Genomic DNA, 14,432 nt, shown 5'->3' with positions numbered 1-14,432 from the left:
AAATTATTTAAAGAAGTAGATAAAGCACTGAAGATACAGCTCATTGGTAGAGCACCTCCGGGTTCAATCCCTAGAACAGCAAAATAAATTAAATCAATAATGAAAATAAGTTCTAAAGCTTGCATGTATAAAAAGAAAATAAAGCTCGCATTTATATCACAGAAGAGTAGTGTAGAATCCTTGCTTTCCTTTATTCATAGAGTTTTTCCAAAAGCCTGTGGAGAAGGGTCCTGACCAGGAGCTCATGGAAGTGACTTGGGACCCTCCCCCAGAAGCAGGGGACCAGGAGCCCGGCTGAAATGAGAAGAAAGCATTTCTGGTTACTCCAAAGGCCGTGCATCTGCTTTCTTCTTTTTCCTGACTGGGAAAAGCCTCTTTTTTATCAGTTATCTATTCCTCCTTGCAATTAGGGGCTTCATCCCCCCCAGAAGCTGACCCTCCACCCAGAGTCCCCTCAGGGCGGAGCGATGTCCCATCCTGTGTGCTCCCCGAGGACACTGCCCCCACTTCTTTTTGTTATTTTATTTTATTTTTTCCTGGGGGGAGTACTGGGAATCACATTTAGGACTTCATGCTTGCCAAGCAGGTGCTGCACCACTGAGCTAAATCCCAGCCCCTCCTTTTTTATTGTAAGACTGGTCCTGCTAAGGTAGGTTGCCCTGGCTGGGCTTGAAATTCCAATCCTCCTGCCTCAGCCTCCCAGAATGGTAGGATTACAATATGACACAATACGGAGTTCGTCTCTCTCTCTCTCTCTCTCTCTCTCTCTCTCTTGTATTGGGGGTTGAATCCAGGGCTCCTGCATACTAGGCAAGCCCTCTACCACTGAGCTACACTCACAGCCTGAAGGATAAATTTATAGTTACCCTCAGCCTGAGAACCTTGGACAGGAAGCCCAGTCTCTCCAACCAAAGGCTTCTTGTTAGTTTTCTTGGTTATAACATTTTGGCATCACTCGTCCCTCTTTGAGCTGTGTTGTGGGACGTTGAGCAGAGCCTGGGCTCTAGGGCAGATGGGCAGGGTTGAGCCACAACACAGACCCAGGAGAGCTGTCCCCAGTCAGTTGATGGTTCTTTTAGTGTTCCCTACTGGGTGCTCATACTAACTGCTATTCTGAGATATTACCAGCCTCAGGTAATTTTTGTCTTTCTTTGGAAACTAACACTTAACCACCCTAGTCAGGATAAAAATGCCAAATAGGTTTACAGGGGTTTATACTTTCTGAGAAATCACAGGCAGGCTCACAGTCACTCAAGTGAATATTCTAACAAGGTCCATGCTGCAAGCACAGGAGAGGAGAAACACATAGGACAGAAGCCCCCTAGACTAACACCAAGGAAGTGGTTGAGGAATGGGGTTTATATAGCAACTTGCAAGCCTGTTCAGTGAGGGTCAGGCTGAAAGCATGCTGTGCATGCTGGGTATGCAAATGAGGTCCCTAGGTCCCTCCCTTTCTGATGTTAGCCACTCCTGGTGCCCCTCCCTTCCTCAAAAAGGCAACTGTACCCTTTGAGGTGGCAGGCACGGAGGGGAGAATGACAGTGGTAGCCAGGGAGGACATCACTAGATAGCCAGGGGGCTGAGGCAGGAGGATCATTGCAATTTCAAGACCAGCCTGGGCTACAGAGTGAGCTCAAGGCCAACCTGAACTGCACAGCAAGACCCTGTCTCAAAAAAAAAAAAAAAATCAATAGCCAGGAAGCAAACTGTTCCGGCCCATTAGGATGCAAGGAGGAACAAAGGGAATTTAGGGGTCGCTGATGGCCACACCACACCCCTAGAGCTAGGTGGAAGGCGATGAGAGAGTCAGGTGCTCAAGGCCAGCCTGGGCCGCAGAGAGACCCCAGTCTCAAGCAAAACAAAACAGCGCCCCCGCGTGATCACAGTCTCCAGGCCAACTTGGACCACACGCATCCAAACTGGCCCAGGGCTGCCCTTGGACAGATACAGACCTCAGATCACCCTGGGCTTCTTCTCAGCCCCCAGCTGTGTCTCAGTGTGGTGGCCTTGGTGGTGGCGGTGGTGATGGTAGAGGGAAACCATAGCGACCAGCCATGAAAGGAGACTCATTGAAAAGTCTGACCTGGCGTTGTGCTGCACGCCTGTAATCCCAGCACTTGGGAGGCTGAGGCAGGAGGATTGTTGTGAGTTCGAGACCAGACTGGGCTACAAAGTGAGCTCAAGGCCAGCCTGAACTGCATAGCGAGACCCTGTCTCAAAAAGATGTGGGGAAAAAAAAAAAGTCTGGAAGGGACCAGGAGGAGGCCGCTGGCCAGCAACTTACTCAATTTACTCAGCAAACATTCATTCAGCTTTACAGAGTGCCCTAGGCACCAGCTAGGCCCTGGAGACACAGAAATTTAAAAAAAAACAAACCCATCCCACCTCATGGATGCCCACAGGAGGAGGCCAAAGAGCCAATCCACACAGGCAGAGCTGGGCTGGGGTGCTGGGCTGGAGGGAAGCCAGGAACCCTCTGGAGCCAAAGCAGGAAAAAAAACCCCAGGAAGCTTCTAGGGACTTCAGGGCCATGACCTCTGACCTCAAGCCAGAGAAGGCCAGAAGAGGCCAAGCCCACGTAGGAGACAGGCGGGTGTGAAGAGGGGAGCAGCAGGTCCAGCACAGAGAAAGAAGCCCGGATGTTGAGGGAGCTGGGAGAGAGGCGTGTTTGTAGAACCTTGAGGACTGTAGTGAGCCTGTTTGTCCCAGAGACACAACTTCGCTATGTTGCCCAGCCCGGCCTCAAATTTGCAGTCCTCCCATTTTAGCTTCTCAAGGACCTGGGATTACAGGCCTGTGTGCTGTGTCTGGCTCAGCTGCTGTCTCAGGGAAAATTATACAGCGGGTAGTTCAGCTGTAGAGCACTTGCCTAGTGTGGTTCAATCTGCAGAACTTGCCTCTGGGTTCAATCTACAGAACTGCCGAAAAAAGTTTTCAAAAAAAATTGGAAACGAGGAAAAAAACATGACTGCATAATCTCAAATTATCCCAGAGCATCAGCAAACTGACAGTGGGGCATGGTGATGCATCCCTGTAATCCCAGTACTTGTGAGGCTGAGGTAGGAAGACTGCTGCGAGTTTGAGGACAGACTGAGTTACATAGTGAGTTCAAGGCCAGCCTGGAGATATTTATGAGATACTCTCTCATAAATAAATAAATAAATAATTTAAAAAAAAATTTTATATATATATACTTAAAAATTTTATATATATACTTTTAAAAGTAAGGCAAGATTGAAACCATAGAAATTATAGCAGACAAACTGGGTGTGGTGGTATACGCCTATAATCCCAGCACTTGGGAGGCTGACACAGGAGGATCATTGCAAGTTCAAGACCAGCCTGGGCTACAAAGTGAGCTCAAGGCCAGCCTGAACTGCATAGCGAGACTTTGTCTCAAAAAGACAAAAAAAAAATTATAGCAGACAAGCCGGGCGTGGTGGTGCATGCCTGTAATCCCAGCATTCGTAAGGCTGAGGCAGAAAGATCATTTTGAGTTTGAGACCAACCTGGGCTACAAAGTAAGCTCAAGGCCAGCCTGAACTGCATAGCAAGACTCTGTCTCAAAAAAGACCAGAAAAAAAAAAAAAAAAATTATAGAAGATAGGCAGGGTCAAAAAAAGGGAGGATTGCTTTTGTGGGTTTTGTTTTCTTGTTTTTGTTTTTTTGTCTTTTTGAGACAGGCTGGTCTTGAGCTCACTTTGTGGCCTAGGCTGGTCTTGAACTAACAATGATCCTCCTGCCTCAGCCTCCCGAGTGCTGGGATTACAGGTGTGTGCCACCACGCCCAGCCAAAAAAGGCACTTTCTGAACAAGAGATGCAGTCTATTGTATCATAAAGAGATTGCAGAGATGGTGGTGGCAACTTTATGAGTCATGGAAGAAACTTTGGAGGCGGTGGAGGTCATTTGTGCCCCAGATGCTATTCCCCCCATTTTCCCTTGTCTGCCTCTTACTCTGTGCCTGGCTGACTCTGTCCTGCTCTTCTCTGTGGTGGAAACCTTGGTGGAAAAGGAGGCTCTGGTGGCAGAGGAGGTGGTACAGAGGTAGCCATGGAGGAGGTGATGGTGGATAAAATGGATCTGGAGGTCGGGGTGGCAGCTATGGTGGTGGACCTCGTTCTAGCAGTGGAGCAGACTGTGGTGTCAGCAGACCATGAGGCGGAAGCCATGGGTGGATGTGTCGGGGGTGGTGCAGAAGGATATGGTGGTTACCATGAAAGAGGGACTTTCGGTGGTGGGGACTATGGTGGTGGTGGGAGCTAGAATGATTTTGGAAATTACAGTGGACAACAGCAGTCAAATTATGGACTCATGGAGGGGGACAGGTTTGGTGGAGGAAGCTTGGCAGTCCCTAGGGCGGCGGGTAGTGGTTACGGATCTGGTGGTAGAAGTAATGGATGTGAACCGGGCATGGTGGTGCTTACCTGTAATCCCAGCACTTGGGAGGCTGAGGCAGGAGGATCGGCTGCAAGGTCCAGACCAGCCTGGGTACAAAGTGAATTGAAGACCAGCCTGAACTGCATAGCAAGACCCTGTCTCAAAAAAAGAGGAAGAAAAAAAAAGTAGTGGATATGCTAGCAGAAGTTTTTTGTTTTTGTTTTTGTTTTGAGACAGGGTCTCACTGTGTAGTTTGGGCTGGCTTTGAACTCACTGTATAGCCCAGCTGGCCTTGAATTCATGGTGATCCTCCTGCCTCAGCCTCCTGAGTGCTAGGATTACAAACATGTGCCACCACCCTTGGCACAGAAGATTTTAGAAACAACAGAAAAGGACTACAGTTCTTGGCAGGAGAGAGCGAGAGGAGCTGTCAGCAAAGCTGCAGGTTGCTTTGAAACAGTGGTCCCGAATGCATTAGAAGAGTTGGGTATGGTGGCGCACGCCTGTAATTCCAGCATTTGGGAGGCTGAGGCAGGAAGATCATGGTGAGTTCGAGACCAGTTTAGGCTACAAAGTAAGCTCAAGGCCAACCTGAATTGCACAGCAACACCATGTCTCAAAAAGGAAAGCTACTGAAGCTTAAACAGGAAGCGCTTCAGATTCGGAATTATCGTAGCCAAGGTCTGCACAAAGCACAGCTCCTGATTACTGCAGCGTAGTGTCCATCAGATGTGACTTCCCAAGTCTCCTGTCTTTGTCTTTTTATTTTCATTGCAACAGGTATATTGCCTGGCAAACTGTGGGAGTGGTACCAAGAATAAAATATTATTTTTTTCTCCCTCCCCATTTGAACATTTAATATAATTTAATTTTTATTTTATTTTACTGATTTATTTTTTGAGGCAGGGTCTCACGGTGCAGTTCAGGCTGCCCTCAAACTTAGGGTAATCTTCCTGCCACAGCCTCCAGAGTGCTGGGATGACAGATGTGCACCAACATGCCTAGCTCCATTTAAACATTTTCTTCCTATTTCACAAGGCCTAATATACATTTTGGTCCTTATTTACACTTTTGGTTTCTCACACCAGAGAAACAATGTCATATTTACACACAAAAAAATTAACTTTTCAATATTTGTATAGCTGGGTGTGGTGATGCACACCTGTAATCCTAGCACTTGGGAGGCTGAGGCAGGAAGATTGTTGAGAGTTCGAGACCAGCCTGAGCTACAAAGCAAGCTCAAGGCTAGCCTGAACTGCATAGTGAGACACTGCCTCAAAAAGATGAAAACAAACAAACAAACAACAAAAATCCCACAAGTATTTAGCTGGGCATAGGGACGCACGCCTGTAATCCCAGCACTCCAGAGGCTGAGGCAGGAGGATCCTTGTGAGTTCAAGGCCAGCTTGGGCTACAAAGTGAGTTCAGGACCAGCCTGAACTTTGTAGCGAAACCCTGCCTCAACAAGAAAAAAAAAAAGAGCTTCAGTATTTGTATAGTTCAATTGTTTTACATTTTAATATAGAAATTTAAACAAAATCCAGTTGTGAAAGTGTTTCCTTGTGAGTTAACAAGTAAAGAAGATCACTGGTTTTTTTTGGTTTTTGTTTGTCTTTTTGAGACGGGGTCTCACTATACAGTTCAGGCTGGCCTTGAGCTCACTTTATAGCCCAGGCTGGTCTCGAACTAGCAACAATCCTCCTGCCTCAGCCTCCCCAGTGCTGGGATTACAAGGGTGTGCCAACACACCCAGCCTCAAGAAGATCATTGTTAAAAAAAAAAAAAAAATCATTGTTTTTGTTTTTCTTCCGGTACCAGGAATCAAACTCATGACCTTGCACTTGCCAGGCAGGTGCTTTGCCGCTGTGCTAAATCCCCAACCCCAAGAAGATCATTGTTAATTACTATTTTTTTTCTTTTTGCTTTTTTTTGTTCATTTGTTTTTGTTTTTTTCCGGTACCGGGAATTGAATTCATGACCTTGCTCTTGCCAGGCAGGCGCTGTGCCACTAAGCTAAATCCCCAGCCCCATTAATTACTATTTTACATGAATGTTGTATCATTAACTGTAAAGAAACACCCACTGACAGTCAGGTTAAGGAAAATTAATCTCTTCTCCACATTTCAAAGCATAATAATGTGAATGGACACTGACATGTAGAAGGAACAGATACTTGTAGATTTGTTTTTTTCTGTTTTTTGTTTTTTTTTTTTCTTTTGAGACAGGGTCTCACTATGGAGTTCAGACTGGCCTTGAGCTTACTTTGTAGCCCAGGCTGGTCTCGAACTCACAACAATCCTCCTGCCTCAGCCTCCCGAGTACTGGGATCACAGGCATGTGCCACCACGCCCGGCTACTTGTATATTTGTAAAGTGTGTTTTAGATTGAAAAAAAAAAAAGCATAATTAAACTGGGTGTGGTGGCACATGCCTGAGATCCCAGCATTCTGGAGGCTGAGGCAGGAGGATTGACCTGAGTTCAAGGCCAACCTGGGCTACATAGTGAGTTCAAGGCCAGCCTGAACTGCATAGGGAGACTCTGTCTCAATAAGTGAATAAATTAGCATTGAGTACCTTTAAATAAAAGGTCTTAAAATTTAAAGAAAATACTAGATGTTAACTTGTAGGACACTAATCAGTTGCAAGTAATTTTTATCTTTTTAAAAAGATGATGTCAACCCCAAACAGCCCCTGGTCATCATAGAGATGGAGGCCTGGAATGAAGCCCTGAAGTTTTCAGGACACCTTCCCTTCCCCTCAGGGACGAGGCTCGCACGATCACGTGCTCGTGTCAAGTTCCAGAATGCAGCTCATCCGGCCTCAAAGCAGTGAGGGCTGCAACAGGAGTCAGGCCAGATGGACGCGCACACAGGCTGTATGGCCCAGACCACCGGCAAGAACGCCAGTTGCCTACAGGGGGCGCTGCAGGGGCCACTCCCTCTACCAGGCTGCTCCTGGGAGGTGTGAGGGCGACTGCAGCACGGCCTCTCTGGGAAGCGCCTCCCCTTGCCGGATGGGAGGCCAGCCAGGAGCTCTCCACGTGCCGGGAGGACATTAGAATGTGGGGACCTTTAAACGGCCTCTTCCTTAACTGGCACACGCCCGGGGCTGCCCTGTGACTCAGTCTCCCCTTACATCACTGCTTTGAGCCCTATGTCAGCTCACCTTTGTGGAGCCACTGCCATTGCCATGCTTGGTCGGCAGAGGCCTGCTCTCCTCTGCCCTGAGACTTCAGAGTCTGCAGGAGGGAAGCCTTTCTGTTGCTGAGAATAAAAGGACACCGTACAATTAAATTTAAAAAAAAAAAAAAAAAAAAGATGGTGTCAAAAGTGTCTGACAGCCGGGCGTGGTGGCGCGCGCCTGTAATCCCAGCACTTGGGAGGCTGAGGCAGGAGGATCACTATGAGTTCGAGGCCAGCCTGTGCTACAGAGTGAGCTCAAGGCCAGCCTGAACTGCACAGCGAAACCCTGTCTCAAAAAGACCAAAAAAAAAAGAAAAGAAAAAAAAAAGTGTCTGACAGACTCCGTGGCCAACCTTGCAGCCCTACGCTAGCATTCTTTTCTCCCTTGACTACACACATGGTCGCTGTTGACTCAGCTTCGCACTTGTTAATGAATTAAGTAAAGCTTTGGCTGGTGTAGCTCAGTGCAGAGTGCATGCCCAGCATGTGCCAGGCCCTGAAATCAGCCCAAACATCCACCGAGAGTGGACGGATAAACATATTATGGTATGTCGTACAGTGGAGCGCTACCAAGCAACAGCAAGGAATAGACTACTGGCACATGAAAGCTCGCTCGCTCTCGGAAGCGTTACCCTGGGCCCAAGCAGCCAGGGGCGGGTGATTGCATAACTCAGTGGTGACGGAGGAAGACCCGGGGCTGCCTGGGAACAGAAGAGTGACTGCCAGGGGGCTCGAGGGACATTTGGGAAGTAATGAAATGCTCCAGGAGCGATGGTGCTGGGGAACGTAAGGCTGCAAGCATGAGCCAAGGCTCGCTGCAGTGCATACGCTTCATGTGAGTGATTTTTACTGCATGGAAACCGTATCTCAGTGGAGCTGAGAGAGAGAGAAAAGAAGAGGAGAAGGGAGGGGAGGGAAAAAGTCTGCTGGTCAGGGGGCCCACAGATGCAAGGGTGACGAACAGGAAGAGATGCCCGTTCTCTTTTTATTTTTTGTTTTTGGGGTTTTTTCTTGTCTTTTTGAGACAGGGTCTCACTATGCAGCTCAGGCTGGCCTTCAGCTCACTTTGTAGCCCAGGCTGGCTCGAACTCTCAAGGATCCTCCTGCTTCAGCTTCTCTAGTGCTGGGATTACAGGCATGTGCCACCATGCTGGGTCCCTTCTCTTTTTGTATTTGGGTTTTTTTTTTTTTTAATTTTTTTTTTTCAGTACTGGGAATTGAACTCAGGACCTTGCACTTGCCAGGCAGGCACTTATGCCACTGAGTTATATCCCAAGCCCTCTTTTTGTGTTTTTAAAAATTTAAATAAATTTTACTTTTTCTTTCCCAAGACAGCCTTACGTTCCCCAGCACCATCGCTCCAATGGACTACATACCATTGCTATGTAGTCCAGATTGGCCTTGAGATCACTCATGCAGCCCAGGTGATCCTCCTGCCTATGCCACCACACCCAGCAAGCTGCCTACTCTCTTGGTCCCAGCTGAGAGGTGGGAGAGCCCAAGGGTGGCTGAGGTAGGAGGAGGCTCTGTGTCCTCCAGCTGGGTGTGCGGGAGGCTGGAGGGCATCCGCCAGTGTCCAAGCCTTCCATCTCCTAACGTCCAGTTCCGACAGAACACCAGACAGGCCCCCGAGTCTGGGCTTCTCACCCTCCCTGCCATCCACCACTGTGGGCAGCGCCCCCGAGCTTTTCAGGCCTCGCCTCTTCTTGCAGAAATAAGGCTCTTAACCCTCCTCCTGACTCCACTCACAAGGCTGCTACGAGGATGAAATCCTCAACTGCAGCGCACGCCTGTGATCTCAGCACTTAGGAGACTGAGGCAGGAGGATCGCTGCAAGTTCAAAGTCAGCCAGGACTATATAGGGAGTTCAGGGTCAGCCTGAACTGCAAAGCAAGGCCCTGTCTCAAGAAACCAAAACAAACAGACAAAACAAAACAAAATTAAAAAAGGAATCTTGTCTTTAAACATGAGGTAACTAAGGATCAGAGAGCTTGCTCAAAGCTGTATAATTGCAGCTCAAATTCTTTTTGTCTAAGACCTCCTCATATTGCTAAAAATCTTTGAAGATGCCAAAGATCTTTAATTCAAGTGGATTATATTAATTTCTATTTATCAAATTAGATATTAAAGTTAAGAAATTTATTTATTTATTTTTTGTCTTTTTGAGACAGGGTCTCACTATGCAATTCAGGCTGGCCTTGAGCTCCCTTTGTAGCCCAGGCTGGTCTTGAACTCACAATGATCCTCCTGCCTCAGCCTCCTGAGTGCCAGGATTACAAGCATGCGCCACCATGCCCAGCAAAGTTGAGAAATTTAAAAAATACCTACTTAACAATAGCCAGACATGGTGGCGCATGCGTGTAACCCCAGCTACCTGTAAGGCTAAAGCAGGAGAATTCAAGTCCAGACAGGGCAAAGTAAAAACACACTGTTTTAAAGAAACAAAACAGCTGGGCATGGTGGTGCACGCCTGTAATCCCAGCACTCAGGAAGCTGATGCAGGAGGATTGTTGCAAGTTCAAGACCAGCCTGGGCTACAAAGGGAGCTCAAGGCCAGCCTGAATTGCATAGAGACCCTGTCTCAGATCAAAAACAAACAAACAAGCAAAAAACCTTAAAGACCTGAGGGGAAAAAAAGGGCTGAGAATGTGGCTCAGTGCTCCCTGGGTTCAATCCCCAGTACTGGAGACAAAAAGAAAAGCCAGGCCTCATGGTACACACCTGTAATCGCAGCACTCTGGAAGGCTGAGGCAGGAGGATCCCACTTTTTAGCCCAGCCTGGCCAATTTAGCAACTTAGCTAGATCCTGTCTAAAAATAAAAAAGGGGTGACGGATGTTGTTCAGTGCAGAGGCCTGGATTCAGTCCTCAGAACTGGAAAAAGAAATTTAACAAGAACAGCATTGTTTTACATTTCTTCCAGACTTCTGAAATACTTAATTCAAGAGAAGACGGTCTCTTACCTGCCTCAGCCTCCAGCCTGTTGGATATATTGTTTTGTTTGTTTGGTTTTTTTTGTCTTTGTGAGACAGGGTCTCGCTGTGCAGTTCAGGCTTGCCCTGAGCTCACTTTACAGCCCAAGCTCGTCTCAAACTCACAACGATCCTCCTGCCTCAGCCTCCCGAGTGCTGGGATTACAGGCGTGTGCCACCACACCCAGCTTGGATATGTTGTTTTGGTTGAAATATATCAATAAAATCCAGCCTCACATAGAAATGTGGTTGAAAAAGTAAGGAGTTATTTTAATAGCTCTTTTTTGTAGTATTGTGAATATCCTTCAACATGACCCCAAAACTCAGCAAAAGAAATTTCTTTTTTTCTGTCTTTTTGAGATAGGGTCTCGCTATGCAGTTCAGGCTGGCCTTGAGCTCACTTGGTAGCCCAGGCTGGTCTTGAACTCACAACGATCCTCCTGCCTCAGCCCCCTGAGTGCTGGGATTACAGGTGTGCACCACCATGCCCGGCAGAAATTTCTTAGGAGTTAACTGTAGTGTGGAATCTGGAACCATACCAATGACCTTTCAGTACTCTGAAACGTTAAAATACATTATTCTCTCTTTCATTTTGCAGAAAACGGCCGGGAGTGGTGGTGCACGCCTGTAATCCCAGGACTTGGGAGGCTGAGGCAGGAGGATCGTTGCAAGTTCAAGACCAGCCTGGGCTACCAAGTGAGCTCAAGGCCAGCCTAAACTGCATAGCGAGACCTTGTCTCAAAAAGACAAAAATAAAAACAAAACCAAAACATTTTGCAGAAAATTTTCAGGGAGAGTGATGGATAGATGCATTCTGTTGGTTGTGGTGTTAATTTCATGAATGTACACTATGTCAAAACTCCTCACGTCGCATGCTCTTAACATGTACAACTCATTGATGACCCATTATTACTCAACAAAGCTGCTTTGTTTTGTTTGTTGCTGCTTTTGTAGAACTGAGGATTGAACCCACAGCCTTGTACATGCTAGGCAAGTACCCTGCCACTGTGCCACATCCCCAGCCCTTTCTCATCTTCATTCTTTTTAAAATTTTCTTATTAGCATCTATTTGCTGTACATTCTGATTGCATTCATGGTGGGGACTTGGTACTTGCACACAACACATCTTAATTCTTTTTACTTCCCTTCCCTCCCCCACCATTTTAAAATTTTGAGGAAGGGTCTTGCTAAATTGCCCAGATTGGGTTTGAGCTTTTGATCCTCCTGTCTCAGCCTCCAAAAGTGCTCAAATTACAGGCATGCACACCATACCTCACTAGAAGGCCATTTTTGAGAAAAAACATTAAGAGCTGAGTACAGTGGTGCATGCCTATAATCCCAGCATTCAGGAGGTTGAGGCAGGAAGATTGCTTCGAGTTCAAGGCCAGTCTGAACTGCACAGTGAGACCCTATCTCAAAAAGACAAAAATAATAATAAATAATTAAAAAATAAAAGAGGCTGGAGGTACCACTTGGTGATAGAGCACCCCTGAGTTCAATCCCTAGTACTATAATATAAAACAAAACAAAAATGTGGGGCTGGGGATTTAGCTCAGTGGCATAGCGCCTGCCTGGCAAGCACAAGGTCGTGAGTTCGATTCCTGGTACTGGAAAAAAAACAAACAAAAACCCAAAAGTCCCCACTTGAGCCTGGTGTGGTGAAACATGCCTGTAATCCTACCACTCAGGATGCTGAGGCAAGAGGATTTCAGCTATGCCTGAGTAACAGTGAATTCAAGGCCAGCCTATGCTACATACTGACAACATCTCCAAGTATAAAAAATAAATAACGTGTACTATTAAAATTCCATTTTGCTTAAGATAGATGAATTCTATGGTTTGCGGTTATGGTTTGCACCTAGCAGGGTGTGGCTATACATACCTGTAATCTTAGCTACCTGGGAGGCTGATGCAGGAAGATCTCAAGTTGGAGGCCAGCCTGAACAATTTTGCGAGACCCTGTCCGAAAGTTAAAAAGTGAAAAAAGGACTGGGAATAAAGCTCAGTGATAGAGCGCCCCTGGGTTCCATCCACAGTACCACCCTCCCCAAAAATCCCGCTGACCTGGGTAAAAGGCTTTGTACAGGTAGCACTGTTGGGCTGGGAGACCACTCCCCCTCCATCCACCTGAGTTTGGGCAATACCCAGGGCCAATCCTGCTCCACTGTCCTAAGAGAAGCAGAAATGAGAATAACAGAGACCCAGTAGGGGCTGGGGATTTAGCTCAGCGGCACAGCGCCTGCCTAGCAAGCACAAGGTCGTGAGTTGGATTCCCAGTACCGAAACACCCCCATCCCCCCCAAAAAACAGAGACCCAGGAAATCTGCACGCTCCAGGCCACTGCATGTGTGCGTTCGGTCCCGCAGCCCGACCTTCGGAACCTTTTCCCCACTGAGCTTTGTTAAGGACTGGTGTGCAAGCAGCCTGTCACGCGTGTGATTAAAACAGAGTGCACCCTAGGAGAAGCCTTCGGGCCTAGAGCCCCTGAGATGACTCCGCCCCCTGCCAATCACCCCTGTTTGTCTCACCCAGGGAGATCAGGTGAGAGGCACCTGGGGCTGGGTCCACATCTTCTAAAATCCGAAAGCCGGATTTAGTTCCTTCTCCCGGTTCACCTGAGCCTCAGCGCCTCGACACCCCTTCGCGCCACTTCCTGTTTCTGCGCGAACTGGAGCACATCTTCCGGTCATGCTCAGTACGCCTATCTGCTTTTGCTTTTGACCTTCGGATGTGCACTTGCTGTTCTCTGCTTGACCTACTCAAGATCCTGGACTCTATCTCTCGTGCACGTCACACGCGGCATCAGGGTCACACGCAAGGGGGCCGAAAGGGGTTGGGATGACAGAAAGGGGTTGGGGTTCCGAATGCGGTTAGAAGGGCCCAAGGATGGAAAGTGGCTGATGATCTATCTGCGAGGGACAGTGCCGTTGATGAGTGGTGTCCAAATTTTGTATTAAAAATAGCCGGGTATGGTGGCCCACGCCGGCAATGCCAGCACTTGCGAGGCTGAGGCAGGAGGATCGCTGCGAGTTTGAGGCCAGCCTGAGTTACATAGTGAGACCCTGTCTCAAAAAAACAAAAAATTGAAAGTAAGAAAGAGAGAACGAAAACAAGAAAAGAAGGAAGGAAGGAAGGAAGGTACATAGGTGGGCTAGGGCTGGGGCACGGCTCAGCTGGCAGAGCACTTGCCTAGCACCGTAGAGGCCCAGTTTCATCCCCTGCACCACACACACACACACACACACACACACACACACACACACACACACAAAGACGGGGAGAGAGAAGACGCTGCAGTCTGAGGAGGGAAGACTTGAACGGAGAGCTATGAATGGATGCGATTGCGGACACACGGGCGGCTGCAGCATCGCCGTGGGGAGGGTCTTTAGAGCTGCCGTCAGGAACAGCAGGCCAAGATTCCGGACAGTGAGCTCCGCGCAGCCGAGGCTGTTGGGACTCAGAAAACGAAAGCTGAAAGCTGAGCGCAGGGACCCAGCAGCCTGCGCAGCACCATGAGCGCGCAGTCTCCGAAAGCAGGATCTGGCGTCCCACAGGTTGTAGGAACCGGGTCCCCTCTCCCCCAAACAAACCGTAACCCTGGAAAGATCACGCTCTCCCTCTGCCTCAAGAGCCTCATTCCAAGGGATTCCACCCCGCACCTTGGAGCAAGGAAGCCGCAGAGGCGGAGGAATCCGAACAGACGGCCTCGCTGCCTGAGCGCGCCTCACACGCTTGTCCGATCGCATTTCCACCCACGCGCACTCCACACAGCTGCCGGTGGTCCCAAGACCCTAACTCTGAAGTCATAGCTTTTCCTGGGGCACTGGGTCTTCCTTTCTTTGAAGGTTCTGCGCCTTGTACAATTTTTTTTTTTTTTTTTTTTTTTTTTTTTTTTTTTTTT

The 14,432-nt window shown here is 48.0% G+C and overlaps 1 long non-coding RNA gene across 1 annotated transcript; it reads right to left on the bottom strand.

Moving 5' to 3' along the window:
* Positions 1-12,452: 12,452 nt before the first annotated feature.
* Positions 12,453-13,506, bottom strand: LOC106150209. Its single transcript, XR_001236876.1, has 3 exons — positions 13,060-13,506; positions 12,596-12,700; positions 12,453-12,490 (listed from the first exon to the last, which is right to left on the bottom strand). It is a non-coding gene; the product is annotated as an uncharacterized LOC106150209 (long non-coding RNA).
* Between the last annotated feature and the right edge of the window lie 926 nt (positions 13,507-14,432).

Source organism: Chinchilla lanigera, unplaced genomic scaffold (assembly GCF_000276665.1).
Source record: "Chinchilla lanigera isolate Chin_1 unplaced genomic scaffold, ChiLan1.0 scaffold00005, whole genome shotgun sequence".
Taxonomy (NCBI): Eukaryota; Metazoa; Chordata; class Mammalia; order Rodentia; family Chinchillidae; genus Chinchilla; species Chinchilla lanigera.
This window is presented reverse-complemented; position numbering and strand designations above follow the sequence as displayed.